The sequence below is a fragment of the Dendrobates tinctorius genome, unplaced genomic scaffold (genome assembly GCF_039654945.1).
Source record: "Dendrobates tinctorius isolate UK_male_01 unplaced genomic scaffold, ASM3965494v1 ptg000703l, whole genome shotgun sequence".
Classification (NCBI taxonomy): Eukaryota; Metazoa; Chordata; class Amphibia; order Anura; family Dendrobatidae; genus Dendrobates; species Dendrobates tinctorius.
This window is the reverse complement of record NW_027362347.1, coordinates 1-17979: the sequence shown is the minus strand read 5'-3', so window position 1 is coordinate 17979 and position 17979 is coordinate 1. Positions and strand designations below refer to the sequence as shown.

The window sequence follows — 17979 nt, the reverse complement described above, 5'->3', positions numbered from 1 at the left end:
TGAGTTCTGATTTTCTTTCTGTAACAAAGATGGCCGAATTTAACAGACAGAAACAGGTGGTGAGTGACATCATGGCCTGTAAACTGAATACTCTGCTCCAAGAATCTATCAGCTTTAAAATGGCAAGAACCTTTCAGGATATTTTTTGCAGAGAAATAAGTATGGGTGTAGGAATTGGCTAGAAAAAGTAATATATATTGTGTAACAGTGTTATACAATTAGTGAGTTATAGAGTATAATCCTGTAGTTTTATGGTTTGTGGATATATACATAGTCATACAGTATATATAGAGTGTTTGTAGAAGTAGAAATAGTAGAACTGTATTTTTTAATGAAAATTAAAATCTACATCAGTAATAATATTTAGAATATGAATATGATATTAACCTTATTTTTTTATGTTTCCTTAGAATTTTCATTTCAAAGCAGGACTTAATCGAGAAAAATTCTCTTCCAAGGATTTATGCCTTTATTTACACAGGATGTTGCAATAATTGCATGATTTTATATATCTAACCCTTAAAAGGAAATAACCAATTGCTTTTTAAAATGTTCTGGGTGTGTGCTTTTTTACTGCATGGTTTGAATGACAACCACAGCAGGGGAATTTGAACCTTGTTCTAATAATACAAGTATACCAGTATACTATGTCCCTGTTCCTTAGGAAAAGAATTTTAAAGGGGGTCTCAACTTTTGCAAAGCAATGGAATTTTTTTTCCAGGCCTAAATGTCAAGTATAGCTATATACATATATTTATGTCATGTGTATTTGGGGAATATTCAAAGAAATATTAAGAGACTAAATTGAAATAGTTTACAATGCATTGATAATTAGGATAATTTGGGTTAAAATACGTGTATTCATCACACTTTCATATGTGAGGTATAAAGTTAATATGTGACACAGTCTGAGTGACAGTGACTGAGTGTATGAGCAGCTGCTGAGCGAGTAATGTGATACGTTTGTGAGACCTCAGGATCCTGAATGCATGAGAGAAAGAAAAAAAAAAAAAAACCCCCAAAGCTTTTATCTTTAGGAAATTATTAGAATATTAAGATACATAATGAAATATTATCTATACAAACATATATTTCTATATTTCTATAGTAATTATTATTTCTTGATTTAGTTAATTGTGGATAAGTGCAATCGCACAACAAAATAGAAAATAGTTTAGGAAGAAAATCTATTCTTTCCTTATCAGCTTTAGCTCTTTTAAACAGGCACCAGCACAGAGCCTGGTATTCACCAGCTGCATCTGGGAATAGTGGACCTTCCTTCTCTGTCCAAGTGTGTTAATCTTAAACTACATTTAAATTAATTTTTCCAAAGGATAATTTTATGATATTCAAATTAATTTTGATGGTTACACATCTTCAGACAAATAATGGTATAAGCAAGTATAAATTCACATAATTTATACATTAATTATTTTTAATTTTGTTTTTGATAAATGAATTATTTCATGAAACAATATTTTTTGGTATTAAGGGGGAAATATGTTTTTTATCCTGACTACATAATCACATTTGATTAATACTTCTTCTTCACACATTTTAATAGGAAAAAATATTAATAAGGTACAATGGTATAAGTATTGGGTATAATAACAAGTATTATAAAGAGTCATTTCTTTACACTAAGAGGAATTACATGCAAAGTTGCATGATTTGAATATTTTGATAACACAAGTTTATGACAATTATGAAATAATCCAGATCATGGAAATATTAAGGGTGTATGTTACTGAAGACATAACTACACTGCATCAACATAAAGGCCTTATTCTTATTTTTATTTTTATTCTTATTTTTCATTATTTTTAATTCTTTCACCAATATTTAGTAAAGTAATATCTACTGAGAATATTGCTTCATTAAATATAGCAATTATATGGTTCTATTACTAAGAAAATGTTTCACTTCTGAGTTATATGCAACAATTCTTTTATTCATTCATTCGCTCACTCATATATTCTTATTTTGGTTCATGGCTTTACATTCCTACATATTATTAGTATAATGAATATATTCCTTATTAATAAAGATGATAACACTGGTTACATAAAACACAGTGACACCTATGGGTTGAAAAAGGTAATTACACCTATGACATAAAAATGTTCTATCACATGAAAAAAATGGATAATAATGTATTATCACTTATTATTGGTTTATTATTTCAAATATTGAAATCCATATACAGTACAAATTCTGATAATAATTATATGGATATTACTGATTGCTATGGTACGCTGTGATATTATGGGATAGGGAAATTACCAGATTTGGTATAGAATAGGGAATGAAGACTTCAAGCAAGATACTGAAATTATGTTAATAAAGACTTTTCACATTTCTAAACTTCATTGATTTTTATCAGTTGCAAGAAGAAGAATGCCGCGATCCAGAAATCCCAGAAGGTAACAAAGCTATGATTACTGAGTAATAGACTGTGTTAATTACAAGTGCAGTATCCACCACTGACAGTCACAAGTGCAGTATCCACCACCGACAGTCACAATTAAAGTGTCTAACCTGACAACCAGAGGACGATGATCCTATGATGCTGAGATGAACTGTGTTATCACGTTCTTATCAAGTTCCAGAGGTTTTCAATCACCTGAAAAGCTTCGATGAAAGCTGGTGAACAATGAAGGTAATTATCAGGAAGCTACAACCCTGACATATGTCCTGTGCATTAGGACAAGGACTGGTTATGGTGCTATGTTTAGCAAGGAAGAGTCATTTTAACCCTTGCTTTGCTGACCAAAGACGTCACACCTGTTCAAAGACCAGTACCGATGGAGGATTCCAGAATATCCAAGGCGAGCCAATGTAAGCCCAGGTTTTTAAAGATGACACTGCACAGATATTAAAGCTGCATTTCATCTATAGACTTTGTTTCTTATCAACATTTGAATTTATGGACTTTGATTTGATACACCACACAATTCCTACAACATCTATATGCTATAAGAAAACTGTATTTTTAAAAGAACCAAGAAGAAGACAGAAGACATCAAAATGAAGACCAGATGACATCAGATGATGATGACTGGACCTGAGATGCTTCAATTTAGACTTAGGGAAGTATAATTATACATATTTTATATGAATATTGTTCACGGCTTACCATAACATGAATTCACATCAATTATGTCATTGAGTACTTATAACGGTAATCTAATATTATTATTATTATTATTATTATTATTGATATTAAATTATTTTGTCAAAGAAGAAGAAAAGAAGAAAAAAGATCGTTATATTTGAGGGTTCCAATTAATGTCTGTCTCCCTCAAAAGGGGGAATTGTTAAATATTAATAATCCGTTAATTTCTTATAAGACCCAGTTCTGTAGAATGCTTTAGCTTACATGACATAGGCTATTTTTAAGCTTGGCTCATGGTAGAAAGACAGCTCCATATATGTAGAGACCACGTGCTTTAGGAGACATATATAATTCATGGCTAACTGTAGAGGTCGCTCCTCTTCTTCCCTCACCATCATGAGAGACAGACGCAAGATGACATGACATAACAGCTGGTATATTACTTGACGGCGATGTGAGAAGCCGAACTGAGACACAGCAGCCATTTGCTATTCAGGATCTCGGAGAGAAGAAGAATACATGTTGCTTTTGCCATTTGGGATCTCAGAGCATGATCTAATGGACAATTTCTCTTTCACCTATTTTTATTCACCTGTTTTTCTGTAATAACCTTTCTTTGATGGAAGAAACCAAATAAACCACTATATTTTTATCTGGTAACTAGTCCTGAGTATTTTACAGGATATGCATTATTTTACAGAGAGAGAGAGAGAGAGAGAGAGAGAGAGAGAGAGAGAGAGAGAGAATACATCAATGGGTAAGATGCCATCAGGCTTAAGATCAGGGTTTTGAGGGTTCGGGTCCCGACATGGCAGTCAGTTTCCACGTGTTTTTTTTAAAAAGTTTATTCTTATTCTAGACCAAGGGACCACGTACTCAACCATCATGTGCCGTTCAAAAGACTGTTTGGCCTAATGAATAAAGTGTCTGACTTTGGATCAGAAGTTTGAGGTTTCAAGTCCTTTCGTGTTTGTGGCATTGTCTTTCTGCACTCTTTTTGAAAAAAATTTAAATGTAGTGATCGGTTGTTATGAAAGCCTCATGCGCCAATCTGAAGAGCAAGTGGCCTATGGAAAAGGCGTCTTACTTTGGGTCAAAAGATTGAGGGTTATCATCCCTTCATGGTCGTAGCAGTCTCTCTCCACATGCTTTTAGAAAAAAATGTACAGATGCTGAGAGGGTTATATGACAGTTTAGAAAGAAGGGTCAGTTGTAGAAAAGTAAGGACACAAAAAGCAGCTGTCAGAAGTGGGATTTGAACCCACGCCTCCATTTGGAGACCAGAAAACCCAGCTCTGTGTGGGGAAAGAAATCATTCTTGAGTCTGGCACCTTAGACCACTCGGCCATCCTGACCAACTGCATTGTGGGTGCTACAGCTATTCCCATTCGGTTAACTAAGGAGGAATTTAGCTAGAATTTACCAAGAAAATATAAAGACAATGCCATCACGTTGTGATTTTGAAGATGGAAATTTTGGAGAAAGAGAGAGAAAGAGAGAGATAGAAAGATAGATTGAGAGAGAGAGAATGGGTAAGGTGTCTTTCTTTAGATCAAACATTTATACACATGTTGAGAGACAGAGATGTTAGCGTGTCATAGTCATCAGACTAGGTAAGATTCTAGAATATAAGAAAGCTGTTCTGGACCATGGGAGCATGAATGCAAGGGTCTGACTTCATATCAGAACAATGAGAGGTTGAGTCCAGTTGTGGTAGTCTGTTTCCATGTGATTTTTGGAAAAAATGTATACACATGCTGAGAGACAAAGATATAAGCGTGCTATAGTAATCAGAGTAGGTAAGATTCTAGAATGTGAGAATGTTATTCTGCACCATGGAGCATGAATGCAAGCATCGTTAGCTAAGGAGGAATTAAGCTTGAATTTACCAAGAAAATATAAAGACAATGTGATCACATTTTGATTCTGAAGATGGTAATTGTGGAGAGAGAGAGAGATAGAAAGATAGATTAAGAGAGAGAATGGGTAAGGTGTCTTTCTTTAGATCAAAAATTTATACACATGCTGAGAGACAGAGATGTTAGCGTGTCATAGTCATCAGACTAGGTAAGATTCTAGAATGTGTAAATGTTGTTCTGGACCATGGGAGCATGAATGCAAGGGCCTGACTTCAGATCAGAACATTGAGTGTTTGAGTCCAGTTGAGGTAGTCTGTTTGAATGTGCTTTTTGGAAAAAATGTATACACATGCTGAGAGACAAAGATGTAAGCGTGCTATAGTAATCAGAGTAGGTAAGATTCTAGAATGTGAGAATGTTATTCTGCACCATGGAGCATGAATGCAAGCATCGTTAGCTAAGGAGGAATTAAGCTTGAATTTACCAAGAAAATATAAAGACAATGTGATCACATTTTGATTCTGAAGATGGTAATTGTGGAGAGAGAGAGAGAGATAGAAAGATAGATTAAGAGAGAGAATGGGTAAGGTGTCTTTCTTTAGATCAAAAATTTATACACATGCTGAGAGACAGAGATGTTAGCGTGTCATAGTCATCAGACTAGGTAATTTTCTAGAATGTGAGAATGTTATTCTGGACCATGGGAGCATGAATGCAAGGGCCTGACTTCAGATCAGAACATTGAGTGTTTGAGTCCAGTTGTGGTAGTCTGTTTCCATGTGCTTTTTTGGAAAAAATGTATACACATGCTGAGAGACAGAGATGTAAGCGTGCCATAGTAATCAGAGTAGGTAACATTCTAGAATGTGAGAATATTAATCTGCACCATGGAGCACGAATGCAAGCATCGTTAACTAAGGAGGAATTTTGCTTGAATTTACCAAGAAAATATAAAGACAATGTGATCACATTTTGATTCTGAAGATGGTAATTGTGGAGAGAGAGAGAGAGAGAGAGAGAGAGAGAGAGAGAGAGAGAGAGAGAGAGAGAGAGAGAGAGAGAGAGAGAGAGAGAGAGAGAGAGAGAGAGAGAGAGAGAGAGAGAGAGAGAGAGAGAGAGAGAGAGAGAGAGAGAGAGAGTACATCAATGGGTAAGATGCCGTCAGGCTTAAGATCAGGGTTTTGAGGGTTCGGGTCCCGACATGGCAGTCAGTTTCCACGTGTTTTTTTTAAAAAAGTTTATTCTTATTCTAGACCAAGGGACCACGTACTCAACCATCATGTGCCATTCAAAAGACTGTTTGGCCTAATGAATAAAGTGTCTGACTTTGGATCAGAAGTTTGAGGTTTCAAGTCCTTTCGTGTTTGTGGCATTGTCTTTCTGCACTCTTTTTGAAAAAAATTTAAATGTAGTGATCGGTTGTTATGAAAGCCTCATGCGCCAATCTGAAGAGCAAGTGGCCTATGGAAAAGGCGTCTTACTTTGGGTCAAAAGATTGAGGGTTATCATCCCTTCATGGTCGTAGCAGTCTCTCTCCACATGCTTTTAGAAAAAAATGTACAGATGCTGAGAGGGTTATATGACAGTTTAGAAAGAAGGGTCAGTTGTAGAAAAGTAAGGACACAAAAAGCAGCTGTCAGAAGTGGGATTTGAACCCACGCCTCCATTTGGAGACCAGAAAACCCAGCTCTGTGTGGGGAAAGAAATCATTCTTGAGTCTGGCGCCTTAGACCACTCGGCCATCCTGACCAACTGCATTGTGGGTGCTACAGCTTTTCCCATTCGGTTAACTAAGGAGGAATTTAGCTAGAATTTACCAAGAAAATATAAAGACAATGCCATCACGCTGTGATTTTGAAGATGGAAATTTTGGAGAAAGAGAGAGAAAGAGAGAGATAGAAAGATAGATTGAGAGAGAGAGAATGGGTAAGGTGTCTTTCTTTAGATCAAACATTTATACACATGTTGAGAGACAGAGATGTTAGCGTGTCATAGTCATCAGACTAGGTAAGATTCTAGAATATAAGAAAGCTGTTCTGGACCATGGGAGCATGAATGCAAGGGTCTGACTTCATATCAGAACAATGAGAGGTTGAGTCCAGTTGTGGTAGTCTGTTTCCATGTGATTTTTGGAAAAAATGTATACACATGCTGAGAGACAAAGATGTAAGCGTGCTATAGTAATCAGAGTAGGTAAGATTCTAGAATGTGAGAATGTTATTCTGCACCATGGAGCATGAATGCAAGCATCGTTAGCTAAGGAGGAATTAAGCTTGAATTTACCAAGAAAATATAAAGACAATGTGATCACATTTTGATTCTGAAGATGGTAATTGTGGAGAGAGAGAGAGAGATAGAAAGATAGATTAAGAGAGAGAATGGGTAAGGTGTCTTTCTTTAGATCAAAAATTTATACACATGCTGAGAGACAGAGATGTTAGCGTGTCATAGTCATCAGACTAGGTAAGATTCTAGAATGTGTAAATGTTGTTCTGGACCATGGGAGCATGAATGCAAGGGCCTGACTTCAGATCAGAACATTGAGTGTTTGAGTCCAGTTGAGGTAGTCTGTTTGAATGTGCTTTTTGGAAAAAATGTATACACATGCTGAGAGACAAAGATGTAAGCGTGCTATAGTAATCAGAGTAGGTAAGATTCTAGAATGTGAGAATGTTATTCTGCACCATGGAGCATGAATGCAAGCATCGTTAGCTAAGGAGGAATTAAGCTTGAATTTACCAAGAAAATATAAAGACAATGTGATCACATTTTGATTCTGAAGATGGTAATTGTGGAGAGAGAGAGAGAGATAGAAAGATAGATTAAGAGAGAGAATGGGTAAGGTGTCTTTCTTTAGATCAAAAATTTATACACATGCTGAGAGACAGAGATGTTAGCGTGTCATAGTCATCAGACTAGGTAATTTTCTAGAATGTGAGAATGTTATTCTGGACCATGGGAGCATGAATGCAAGGGCCTGACTTCAGATCAGAACATTGAGTGTTTGAGTCCAGTTGTGGTAGTCTGTTTCCATGTGCTTTTTTTGGAAAAAATGTATACACATGCTGAGAGACAGAGATGTAAGCGTGCCATAGTAATCAGAGTAGGTAACATTCTAGAATGTGAGAATATTAATCTGCACCATGGAGCACGAATGCAAGCATCGTTAACTAAGGAGGAATTTTGCTTGAATTTACCAAGAAAATATAAAGACAATGTGATCACATTTTGATTCTGAAGATGGTAATTGTGGAGAGAGAGAGAGAGAGAGAGAGAAAGAGAGAGAGAGAGAGAGAGAGAGAGAGAGAGAAAGAACATCAATGGGTAAGATGCCGTCTGACTTCAGATCAGAATTTGAGGGTTCGAGTCCCATCATGGCAGTCAGTTTCCATGAGTTTTTTTTGAAAAAAAGTATACACGTGCTGAGAGAGAGATGTAAGCGTGTTATATGACAGTATAGAGAGACATGTCAGTTTTAGACAAGTAAGGACACTAAAAGCAGCTGTCAGAAGTGGGGTTTGAACCCACGCCTCCATTTGGAGACCAGAATACCCACCTCAAGGGAAACAGAACACTCTTAAGTCTGGCGCCTTAGAACACTCGGCCATCCTGACTAACTGCGCTGAGATTGCTAGAATTATTCCCATTCAGCTAATCAAAGAGAAATTTAGCTACAATTTTCTTGAAAATGTAAGAACAATGTCATTATGTTTGAGAGAGAATGAAGAGAAAGCAGAGAGACAGAGAGAACGAGAAAAAATAAATAAATGAACGGATAAGGCGGATTCTGACCAAACGGGGGGTGGGGGGGGGGGAGAGAGAGAGAGAGAGAGAGAGAGAGAGAGAGAGAGAGAGAGAGAGAGAGAGAGAGAGAGAGAGAGAGAGAGAGAGAGAGAGAGAGAGAGAGAGAGAGAGAGAGAGAGAGAGAGAGAGAGAGAGAGAGGAGAGGAGAGAGAGAGAGAGAATACATCAATAGGGTAAGATTGCCGTCAGGCCTTAAGATCATGGTTTTGAGGGTTCGGGTCCCGACATGGCAGTCAGTTTCCACGTGTTTTTTTAAAAAAAAAGTTTATTCTTATTTCTAGACCAAGGGACCACGTACTCAACCATCATGTGCCATTCAAAAGACTGTTTGGCCTAATGAATAAAGTGTCTGACTTTGGATCAGAAGTTTGAGGTTTCAAGTCCTTTCGTGTTTGTGGCATTGTCTTTCTGCACTCTTTTTGAAAAAAAATTTAAATGTAGTGATCGGTTGTTATGAAAGCCTCATGCGCCAATCTGAAGAGCAAGTGGCCTATGGAAAAGGCGTCTTACTTTGGGTCAAAAGATTGAGGGTTATCATCCCTTCATGGTCGTAGCAGTCTCTCTCCACATGCTTTTAGAAAAAAATGTACAGATGCTGAGAGGGTTATATGACAGTTTAGAAAGAAGGGTCAGTTGTAGAAAAGTAAGGACACAAAAAAGCAGCTGTCAGAAGTGGGATTTGAACCCACACCTCCATTTGGAGACCAGAAAACCCAGCTCTGTGTGGGGAAAGAAATCATTCTTGAGTCTGGCGCCTTAGACCACTCGGGCCATCCTGACCAACTGCACTGTGGGTTGCTACAGCTATTCCCATTCGGTTAACTAAGGAGGAATTTAGCTAGAATTTACCAAGAAAATATAAAGGACAATGCCATCACGTTGTGATTTTGAAGATGGAAATTTTGGAGAAAGAGAGAGAAAGAGAGAGATAGAAAGATAGATCTGAGAGAGAGAGAATGGGTAAGGTGTCTTTCTTTAGATCAAACATTTATACACATGTTGAGAGACCAGAGATGTTAGCGTGTCATAGTCATCAGACTAGGTAAGATTCTAGAATATGAGAAAGCTGTTCTGGACCATGGGAGCATGAATGCAAGGGTCTGACTTCATATCAGAACAATGAGAGGTTGAGTCCAGTTGTTGTAGTCTGTTTCCATGTGATTTTTGGAAAAAATGTATACACATGCTGAGAGACAAAGATGTAAGCGTGCTATAGTAATCAGAGTAGGTAAGATTCTAGAATGTGAGAATGTTATTCTGCACCATGGAGCATGAATGCAAGCATCGTTAGCTAAGGAGGAATTAAGCTTGAATTTACCAAGAAAATATAAAGACAATGTGATCACATTTTGATTCTGAAGATGGTAATTGTGGAGAGAGAGAGAGAGATAGAAAGATAGATTAAGAGAGAGAATGGGTAAGGTGTCTTTCTTTAGATCAAAAATTTATACACATGCTGAGAGACAGAGATGTTAGCGTGTCATAGTCATCAGACTAGGTAAGATTCTAGAATGTGTAAATGTTGTTCTGGACCATGGGAGCATGAATGCAAGGGCCTGACTTCAGAATCAGAACATTGAGTGTTTGAGTCCAGTTGAGGTAGTCTGTTTGAATGTGCTTTTTGGAAAAAATGTATACACATGCTGAGAGACAAAGATGTAAGCGTGCTATAGTAATCAGAGTAGGTAAGATTCTAGAATGTGAGAATGTTATTCTGCACCATGGAGCATGAATGCAAGCATCGTTAGCTAAGGAGGAATTAAGCTTGAATTTACCAAGAAAATATAAAGACAATGTGATCACATTTTGATTCTGAAGATGGTAATTGTGGAGAGAGAGAGAGAGATAGAAAGATAGATTAAGAGAGAGAATGGGTAAGGTGTCTTTCTTTAGATCAAAAATTTATACACATGCTGAGAGACAGAGATGTTAGCGTGTCATAGTCATCAGACTAGGTAATTTTCTAGAATGTGAGAATGTTATTCTGGACCATGGGAGCATGAATGCAAGGGCCTGACTTCAGATCAGAACATTGAGTGTTTGAGTCCAGTTGTGGTAGTCTGTTTCCATGTGCTTTTTTGGAAAAAATGTATACACATGCTGAGAGATAGAGATGTAAGCGTGCCATAGTAATCAGAGTAGGTAACATTCTAGAATGTGAGAATATTAATCTGCACCATGGAGCACGAATGCAAGCATCGTTAACTAAGGACGAATTTTGCTTGAATTTACCAAGAAAATATAAAGACAATGTGATCACATTTTGATTCTGAAGATGGTAATTGTGGAGAGAGAGAGAGAGAGAGAGAAGAGAGAGAGAGAGAGAGAGAGTGGGTAAGATGCCGTCTGACTTCAGATCAGAATTTTGAGGGTTCGAGTCCATCATGGCAGTCAGTTTCCATGAGTTTTTTGAAAAAAAGTATACACGTGCTGAGAGAGAGATGTAAGCGTGTTATATGACAGTATAGAGAGACATGTCAGTTTTAGACAAGTAAGGACACTAAAAGCAGCTGTCAGAAGTGGGGTTTGAACCCACACCTCCATTTGGAGACCAGAATACCCACCTCAAGGGAAACAGAACACTCTTAAGTCTGGCGCCTTAGACCACTCGGCCATCCTGACTAACTGCGCTGAGATTGCTAGAATTATTCCCATTCAGCTAATCAAAGAGAAATTTAGCTACAATTTTTCTTGAAAATGTAAGAACAATGTCATTATGTTTGAGAGAGAATGAAGAGAAAGCAGAGAGACAGAGAGAACGAGAAAAAATAAATAAATGAACGGATAAGGCGGATTCTGACCAAACGGGGGGTGGGGGGGAGAGAGAGAGAGAGAGAGAGAGAGAGAGAGAGAGAGAGAGAGAGAGACGAGAGAGAGAGAGAGAGAGAGAGAGAGAGAGTAGAGAGAAGAGAGAGAGAGAGACGAGAGAGAGAGAGAGAGAGAGAGAGAGAATACATCAATGGGTAAGATGCCGTCAGGCTTAAGATCATGGTTTTGAGGGTTCGGGTCCCGACATGGCAGTCAGTTTCCACGTGTTTTTTTTAAAAAAAGTTTATTCTTATTCTAGACCAAGGGACCACGTACTCAACCATCATATGCCATTCAAAAGACTGTTTGGCCTAATGAATAAAGTGTCTGACTTTGGATCAGAAGTTTGAGGTTTCAAGTCCTTTCGTGTTTGTGGCATTGTCTTTCTGCACTCTTTTTGAAAAAAAATTTAAATGTAGTGATCGGTTGTTATGAAAGCCTCATGCGCCAATCTGAAGAGCAAGTGGCCTATGGAAAAGGCGTCTTACTTTGGGTCAAAAGATTGAGGGTTATCATCCCTTCATGGTCGTAGCAGTCTCTCTCCACATGCTTTTAGAAAAAAATGTACAGATGCTGAGAGGGTTATATGACAGTTTAGAAAGAAGGGTCAGTTGTAGAAAAGTAAGGACACAAAAAGCAGCTATCAGAAGTGGGATTTGAACCCACCGCCTCCATTTGGAGACCAGAAAACCCAGCTCTGTGTGGGGAAAGAAATCATTCTTGAGTCTGGCGCCTTAGACCACTCGGCCATCCTGACCAACTGCACTGTGGTGCTACAGCTATTCCCATTCGGTTAACTAAGAGGAATTTAGCTAGAATTTACCAAGAAAATATAAAGACAATGCCATCACGTTGTGATTTTGAAGATGGAAATTTTGGAGAAAGAGAGAGATAGAAAGATAGATTGAGAGAGAGAGAATGGGTAAGGTGTCTTTCTTTAGATCAAACATTTATACACATGTTGAGAGACAGAGATGTTAGCGTGTCATAGTCATCAGACTAGGTAAGATTCTAGAATATAAGAAAGCTGTTCTGGACCATGGGAGCATGAATGCAAGGGTCTGACTTCATATCAGAACAATGAGAGGTTGAGTCCAGTTGTGGTAGTCTGTTTCCATGTGATTTTTGGAAAAAATGTATACACATGCTGAGAGACAAAGATGTAAGCGTGCTATAGTAATCAGAGTAGGTAAGATTCTAGAATGTGAGAATGTTATTCTGCACCATGGAGCATGAATGCAAGCATCGTTAGCTAAGGAGGAATTAAGCTTGAATTTACCAAGAAAATATAAAGACAATGTGATCACATTTTGATTCTGAAGATGGTAATTGTGGAGAGAGAGAGAGAGATAGAAAGATAGATTAAGAGAGAGAATGGGTAAGGTGTCTTTCTTTAGATCAAAAATTTATACACATGCTGAGAGACAGAGATGTTAGCGTGTCATAGTCATCAGACTAGGTAATTTTCTAGAATGTTGAGAATGTTATTCTGGACCATGGGAGCATGAATGCAAGGGCCTGACTTCAGATCAGAACATTGAGTGTTTGAGTCCAGTTGTGGTAGTCTGTTTCCATGTGCTTTTTTGGAAAAAATGTATACACATGCTGAGAGACAGAGATGTAAGCGTGCCATAGTAATCAGAGTAGGGTAACATTCTAGAATGTGAGAATATTAATCTGCACCATGGAGCACGAATGCAAGCATCGTTAACTAAGGAGGAATTTTTGCTTGAATTACCAAGAAAATATAAAGACAATGTGATCACATTTTGATTCTGAAGATGGTATTGTGGAGAGAGAGAGAGAGAGAGAGAGAAGAGAGAGAGAGAGAGAGAGAGAGAGAGAGAGAAAGAACATCAATGGGTAAGATGCCGTCTGACTTCAGATCAGAATTTTGAGGGTTCGAGTCCCATCATGGCAGTCAGTTTCCATGAGTTTTTTTTGAAAAAAAGTATACACGTGCTGAGAGAGAGATGTAAGCGTGTTATATGACAGTATAGAGAGACATGTCAGTTTTAGACAAGTAAGGACACTAAAAGCAGCTGTCAGAAGTGGGGTTTGAACCCACGCCTCCATTTGGAGACCAGAATACCCACCTCAAGGGAAACAGAACACTCTTAAGTCTGGCGCCTTAGAACACTCGGCCATCCTGACTAACTGCGCTGAGATTGCTAGAATTATTCCCATTCAGCTAATCAAAGAGAAATTTAGCTACAATTTTCTTGAAAATGTAAGAACAATGTCATTATGTTTGAGAGAGAATGAAGAGAAAGCAGAGAGACAGAGAGAACGAGAAAAAATAAATAAATGAACGGATAAGGCGGATTCTGACCAAACGGGGGGTGGGGGGGGGAGAGAGAGAGAGAGAGAGAGAGAGAGAGAGAGAGAGAGAGAGAGAGAGAGAGAGAGAGAGAGAGAGAGAGAGAGAGAGAGAGAGAGAGAGAGAGAGAGAGAGAGAGAGAGAGAGAGAGAGAGAGAGAGAGAGAGAGAGAGAATACATCAATGGGTAAGATGCCGTCAGGCTTAAGATCATGGTTTTGAGGGTTCGGGTCCCGACATGGCAGTCAGTTTCCACGTGTTTTTTAAAAAAAAGTTTATTCTTATTCTAGACCAAGGGACCACGTACTCAACCATCATGTGCCATTCAAAAGACTGTTTGGCCTAATGAATAAAGTGTCTGACTTTGGATCAGAAGTTTGAGGTTTCAAGTCCTTTCGTGTTTGTGGCATTGTCTTTCTGCACTCTTTTGAAAAAAATTTAAATGTAGTGATCGGTTGTTATGAAAGCCTCATGCGCCAATCTGAAGAGCAAGTGGCCTATGGAAAAGGCGTCTTACTTTGGGTCAAAAGATTGAGGGTTATCATCCCTTCATGGTCGTAGCAGTATCTCTCCACATGCTTTTAGAAAAAAATGTACAGATGCTGAGAGGGTTATATGACAGTTTAGAAAGAAGGGTCAGTTGTAGAAAAGTAAGGACACAAAAAGCAGCTGTCAGAAGTGGGATTTGAACCCACACCTCCATTTGGAGACCAGAAAACCCAGCTCTGTGTGGGGAAAGAAATCATTCTTGAGTCTGGCGCCTTAGACCACTCGGCCATCCCGACCAACTGCACTGTGGGTGCTACAGCTATTCCCATTCGGTTAACTAAGGAGGAATTTAGCTAGAATTTACCAAGAAAATATAAAGACAATGCCATCACGTTGTGATTTTGAGATGGAAATTTTGGAGAAAGAGAGAGAAAGAGAGAGATAGAAAGATAGATTGAGAGAGAGAGAATGGGTAAGGTGTCTTTCTTTAGATCAAACATTATACACATGTTGAGAGACAGAGATGTTAGCGTGTCATAGTCATCAGACTAGGTAAGATTCTAGAATATAAGAAAGCTGTTCTGGACCATGGGAGCATGAATGCAAGGGTCTGACTTCATATCAGAACAATGAGAGGTTGAGTCCAGTTGTTGTAGTCTGTTTCCATGTGATTTTTGGAAAAAATGTATACACATGCTGAGAGACAAAGATGTAAGCGTGCTATAGTAATCAGAGTAGTAAGATTCTAGAATGTGAGAATGTTATTCTGCACCATGGAGCATGAATGCAAGCATCGTTAGCTAAGGAGGAATTAAGCTTGAATTTACCAAGAAAATATAAAGACAATGTGATCACATTTTGATTCTGAAGATGGTAATTGTGGAGAGAGAGAGAGAGATAGAAAGATAGATTAAGAGAGAGAATGGGTAAGGTGTCTTTCTTTAGATCAAAAATTTATACACATGCTGAGAGACAGAGATGTTAGCGTGTCATAGTCATCAGACTAGGTAAGATTCTAGAATGTGTAAAATGTTGTTCTGGACCATGGGAGCATGAATGCAAGGCCTGACTTCAGATCAGAACATTGAGTGTTTGAGTCCAGTTGAGGTAGTCTGTTTGAATGTGCTTTTTGGAAAAAATGTATACACATGCTGAGAGACAAAGATGTAAGCGTGCTATAGTAATCAGAGTAGGTAAGATTCTAGAATGTGAGAATGTTATTCTGCACCATGGAGCATGAATGCAAGCATCGTTAGCTAAGGAGGAATTAAGCTTGAAATTTACCAAGAAAATATAAAGACAATGTGATCACATTTTGATTCTGAAGATGGTAATTGTGGAGAGAGAGAGAGAGATAGAAAGATAGATTAAGAGAGAGAATGGGTAAGGTGTCTTTCTTTAGATCAAAAATTTATACACATGCTGAGAGACAGAGATGTTAGCGTGTCATAGTCATCAGACTAGGTAATTTTCTAGAATGTGAGAATGTTATTCTGGACCATGGGAGCATGAATGCAAGGGCCTGACTTCAGATCAGAACATTGAGTGTTTGAGTCCAGTTGTGGTAGTCTGTTTCCATGTGCTTTTTGGAAAAAAATGTATACACATGCTGAGAGACAGAGATGTAAGCGTGCCATAGTAATCAGAGTAGGTAACATTCTAGAATGTGAGAATATTAATCTGCACCATGGAGCACGAATGCAAGCATCGTTAACTAAGGAGGAATTTTGCTTGAATTTACCAAGAAAATATAAAGACAATGTGATCACATTTTGATTCTGAAGATGGTAATTGTGGAGAGAGAGAGAGAGAGAGAGAAAGAGAGAGAGAGAGAGAGAGAGAGAGAGAGAGAGAAAGAACATCAATGGGTAAGATGCCGTCTGACTTCAGATCAGAATTTTTGAGGGTTCGAGTCCATCATGGCAGTCAGTTTCCATGAGTTTTTTTGAAAAAAAGTATACACGTGCTGAGAGAGAGATGTAAGCGTGTTATATGACAGTATAGAGAGACATGTCAGTTTTAGACAAGTAAGGACACTAAAAGCAGCTGTCAGAAGTGGGGTTTGAACCCACGCCTCCATTTGGAGACCAGAATACCCACCTCAAGGGAAACAGAACACTCTTAAGTCTGGCGCCTTAGACCACTCGGCCATCCTGACTAACTGCGCTGAGATTGCTAGAATTATTCCCATTCAGCTAATCAAAGAGAAATTTAGCTACAATTTTCTTGAAAATGTAAGAACAATGTCATTATGTTTGAGAGAGAATGAAGAGAAAGCAGAGAGACAGAGAGAACGAGAAAAAATAAATAATGAACGGATAAGGCGGATTCTGACCAAACGGGGGGTGGGGGGGAGAGAGAGAGAGAGAGAGAGAGAGAGAGAGAGAGAGAGAGAGAGAGAGAGAGAGAGAGAGAGAGAGAGAGAGAGAGAGAGAGAGAGAGAGAGAGAGAGAGAGAGAGAGAGAGAGAGAGAGAGAGAGAGAGAATACATCAATGGGTAGGTGCCGTCAGGCTTAAGATCATGGTTTTGAGGGTTCGGGTCCCGACATGGCAGTCAGTTTCCACGTGTTTTTTTAACAAAAGTTTATTCTTATTCTAGACCAAGGGACCACGTACTCAACCATCATATGCCATTCAAAAGACTGTTTGGCCTAATGAATAAAGTGTCTGACTTTGGATCAGAAGTTTGAGGTTTCAAGTCCTTTCGTGTTTGTGGCATTGTCTTCTGCACTCTTTTGAAAAAAATTTAAATGTAGTGATCGGTTGTTATGAAAGCCTCATGCGCCAATCTGAAGAGCAAGTGGCCTATGGAAAAGGCGTCTTACTTTGGGTCAAAAGATTGAGGGTTATCATCCCTTCATGGTCGTAGCAGTCTCTCTCCACATGCTTTTAGAAAAAAATGTACAGATGCTGAGAGGGTTATATGACAGTTTAGAAAGAAGGGTCAGTTGTAGAAAAGTAAGGACACAAAAAGCAGCTATCAGAAGTGGGATTTGAACCCACGCCTCCATTTGGAGACCAGAAAACCCAGCTCTGTGTGGGGAAAGAAATCATTCTTGAGTCTGGCGCCTTAGACCACTCGGCATCCTGACCAACTGCACTGTGGGTGCTACAGCTATTCCCATTCGGTTAACTAAGGAGGAATTTAGCCAGAATTTACCAAGAAAATATAAAGGACAATGCCATCACGTTGTGATTTGAAGATGGAAATTTGGAGAAAGAGAGAGATAGAAAGATAGATTGAGAGAGAGAGAATGGGTAAGGTGTCTTTCTTTAGATCAAACATTTATACACATGTTGAGAGACAGAGATGTTAGCGTGTCATAGTCATCAGACTAGGTAAGATTCTAGAATATAAGAAAGCTGTTCTGGACCATGGGAGCATGAATGCAAGGGTCTGACTTCATATCAGACAATGAGAGGTTGAGTCCAGTTGTGGTAGTCTGTTTCCATGTGATTTTTGGAAAAAATGTATACACATGCTGAGAGACAAAGATGTAAGCGTGCTATAGTAATCAGAGTAGGTAAGATTCTAGAATGTGAGAATGTTATTCTGCACCATGGAGCATGAATGCAAGCATCGTT

At 38.5% G+C, this 17979-nt stretch overlaps 10 non-coding genes across 10 annotated transcripts; all 10 read right to left on the bottom strand.

Annotated features, from left to right (window-relative positions):
• Nucleotides 1-4355: 4355 nt before the first annotated feature.
• Nucleotides 4356-4470, bottom strand: TRNAL-CAA (transfer RNA leucine (anticodon CAA)). Its single transcript has 2 exons — nucleotides 4433-4470; nucleotides 4356-4401 (listed from the first exon to the last, which is right to left on the bottom strand). It is a non-coding gene; the product is annotated as a tRNA-Leu (tRNA).
• A 2138-nt stretch (nucleotides 4471-6608) lies between these two features.
• TRNAL-CAA (transfer RNA leucine (anticodon CAA)) lies at nucleotides 6609-6723 on the bottom strand. The gene is made up of 2 exons: nucleotides 6686-6723; nucleotides 6609-6654 (listed from the first exon to the last, which is right to left on the bottom strand). It is a non-coding gene; the product is annotated as a tRNA-Leu (tRNA).
• A 1754-nt stretch (nucleotides 6724-8477) lies between these two features.
• On the bottom strand, nucleotides 8478-8588 carry TRNAL-UAA (transfer RNA leucine (anticodon UAA)). The gene is made up of 2 exons: nucleotides 8551-8588; nucleotides 8478-8523 (listed from the first exon to the last, which is right to left on the bottom strand). It is a non-coding gene; the product is annotated as a tRNA-Leu (tRNA).
• An 854-nt stretch (nucleotides 8589-9442) lies between these two features.
• On the bottom strand, nucleotides 9443-9558 carry TRNAL-CAA (transfer RNA leucine (anticodon CAA)). The gene is made up of 2 exons: nucleotides 9520-9558; nucleotides 9443-9488 (listed from the first exon to the last, which is right to left on the bottom strand). It is a non-coding gene; the product is annotated as a tRNA-Leu (tRNA).
• A 1731-nt stretch (nucleotides 9559-11289) lies between these two features.
• Nucleotides 11290-11400, bottom strand: TRNAL-UAA (transfer RNA leucine (anticodon UAA)). The gene is made up of 2 exons: nucleotides 11363-11400; nucleotides 11290-11335 (listed from the first exon to the last, which is right to left on the bottom strand). It is a non-coding gene; the product is annotated as a tRNA-Leu (tRNA).
• An 827-nt stretch (nucleotides 11401-12227) lies between these two features.
• On the bottom strand, nucleotides 12228-12343 carry TRNAL-CAA (transfer RNA leucine (anticodon CAA)). Its single transcript has 2 exons — nucleotides 12306-12343; nucleotides 12228-12274 (listed from the first exon to the last, which is right to left on the bottom strand). It is a non-coding gene; the product is annotated as a tRNA-Leu (tRNA).
• Nucleotides 12344-13629: 1286 nt separating this feature from the next.
• On the bottom strand, nucleotides 13630-13740 carry TRNAL-UAA (transfer RNA leucine (anticodon UAA)). Its single transcript has 2 exons — nucleotides 13703-13740; nucleotides 13630-13675 (listed from the first exon to the last, which is right to left on the bottom strand). It is a non-coding gene; the product is annotated as a tRNA-Leu (tRNA).
• An 835-nt stretch (nucleotides 13741-14575) lies between these two features.
• Nucleotides 14576-14690, bottom strand: TRNAL-CAA (transfer RNA leucine (anticodon CAA)). Its single transcript has 2 exons — nucleotides 14653-14690; nucleotides 14576-14621 (listed from the first exon to the last, which is right to left on the bottom strand). It is a non-coding gene; the product is annotated as a tRNA-Leu (tRNA).
• A 1751-nt stretch (nucleotides 14691-16441) lies between these two features.
• TRNAL-UAA (transfer RNA leucine (anticodon UAA)) lies at nucleotides 16442-16552 on the bottom strand. The gene is made up of 2 exons: nucleotides 16515-16552; nucleotides 16442-16487 (listed from the first exon to the last, which is right to left on the bottom strand). It is a non-coding gene; the product is annotated as a tRNA-Leu (tRNA).
• An 820-nt stretch (nucleotides 16553-17372) lies between these two features.
• On the bottom strand, nucleotides 17373-17486 carry TRNAL-CAA (transfer RNA leucine (anticodon CAA)). The gene is made up of 2 exons: nucleotides 17450-17486; nucleotides 17373-17418 (listed from the first exon to the last, which is right to left on the bottom strand). It is a non-coding gene; the product is annotated as a tRNA-Leu (tRNA).
• Between the last annotated feature and the right edge of the window lie 493 nt (nucleotides 17487-17979).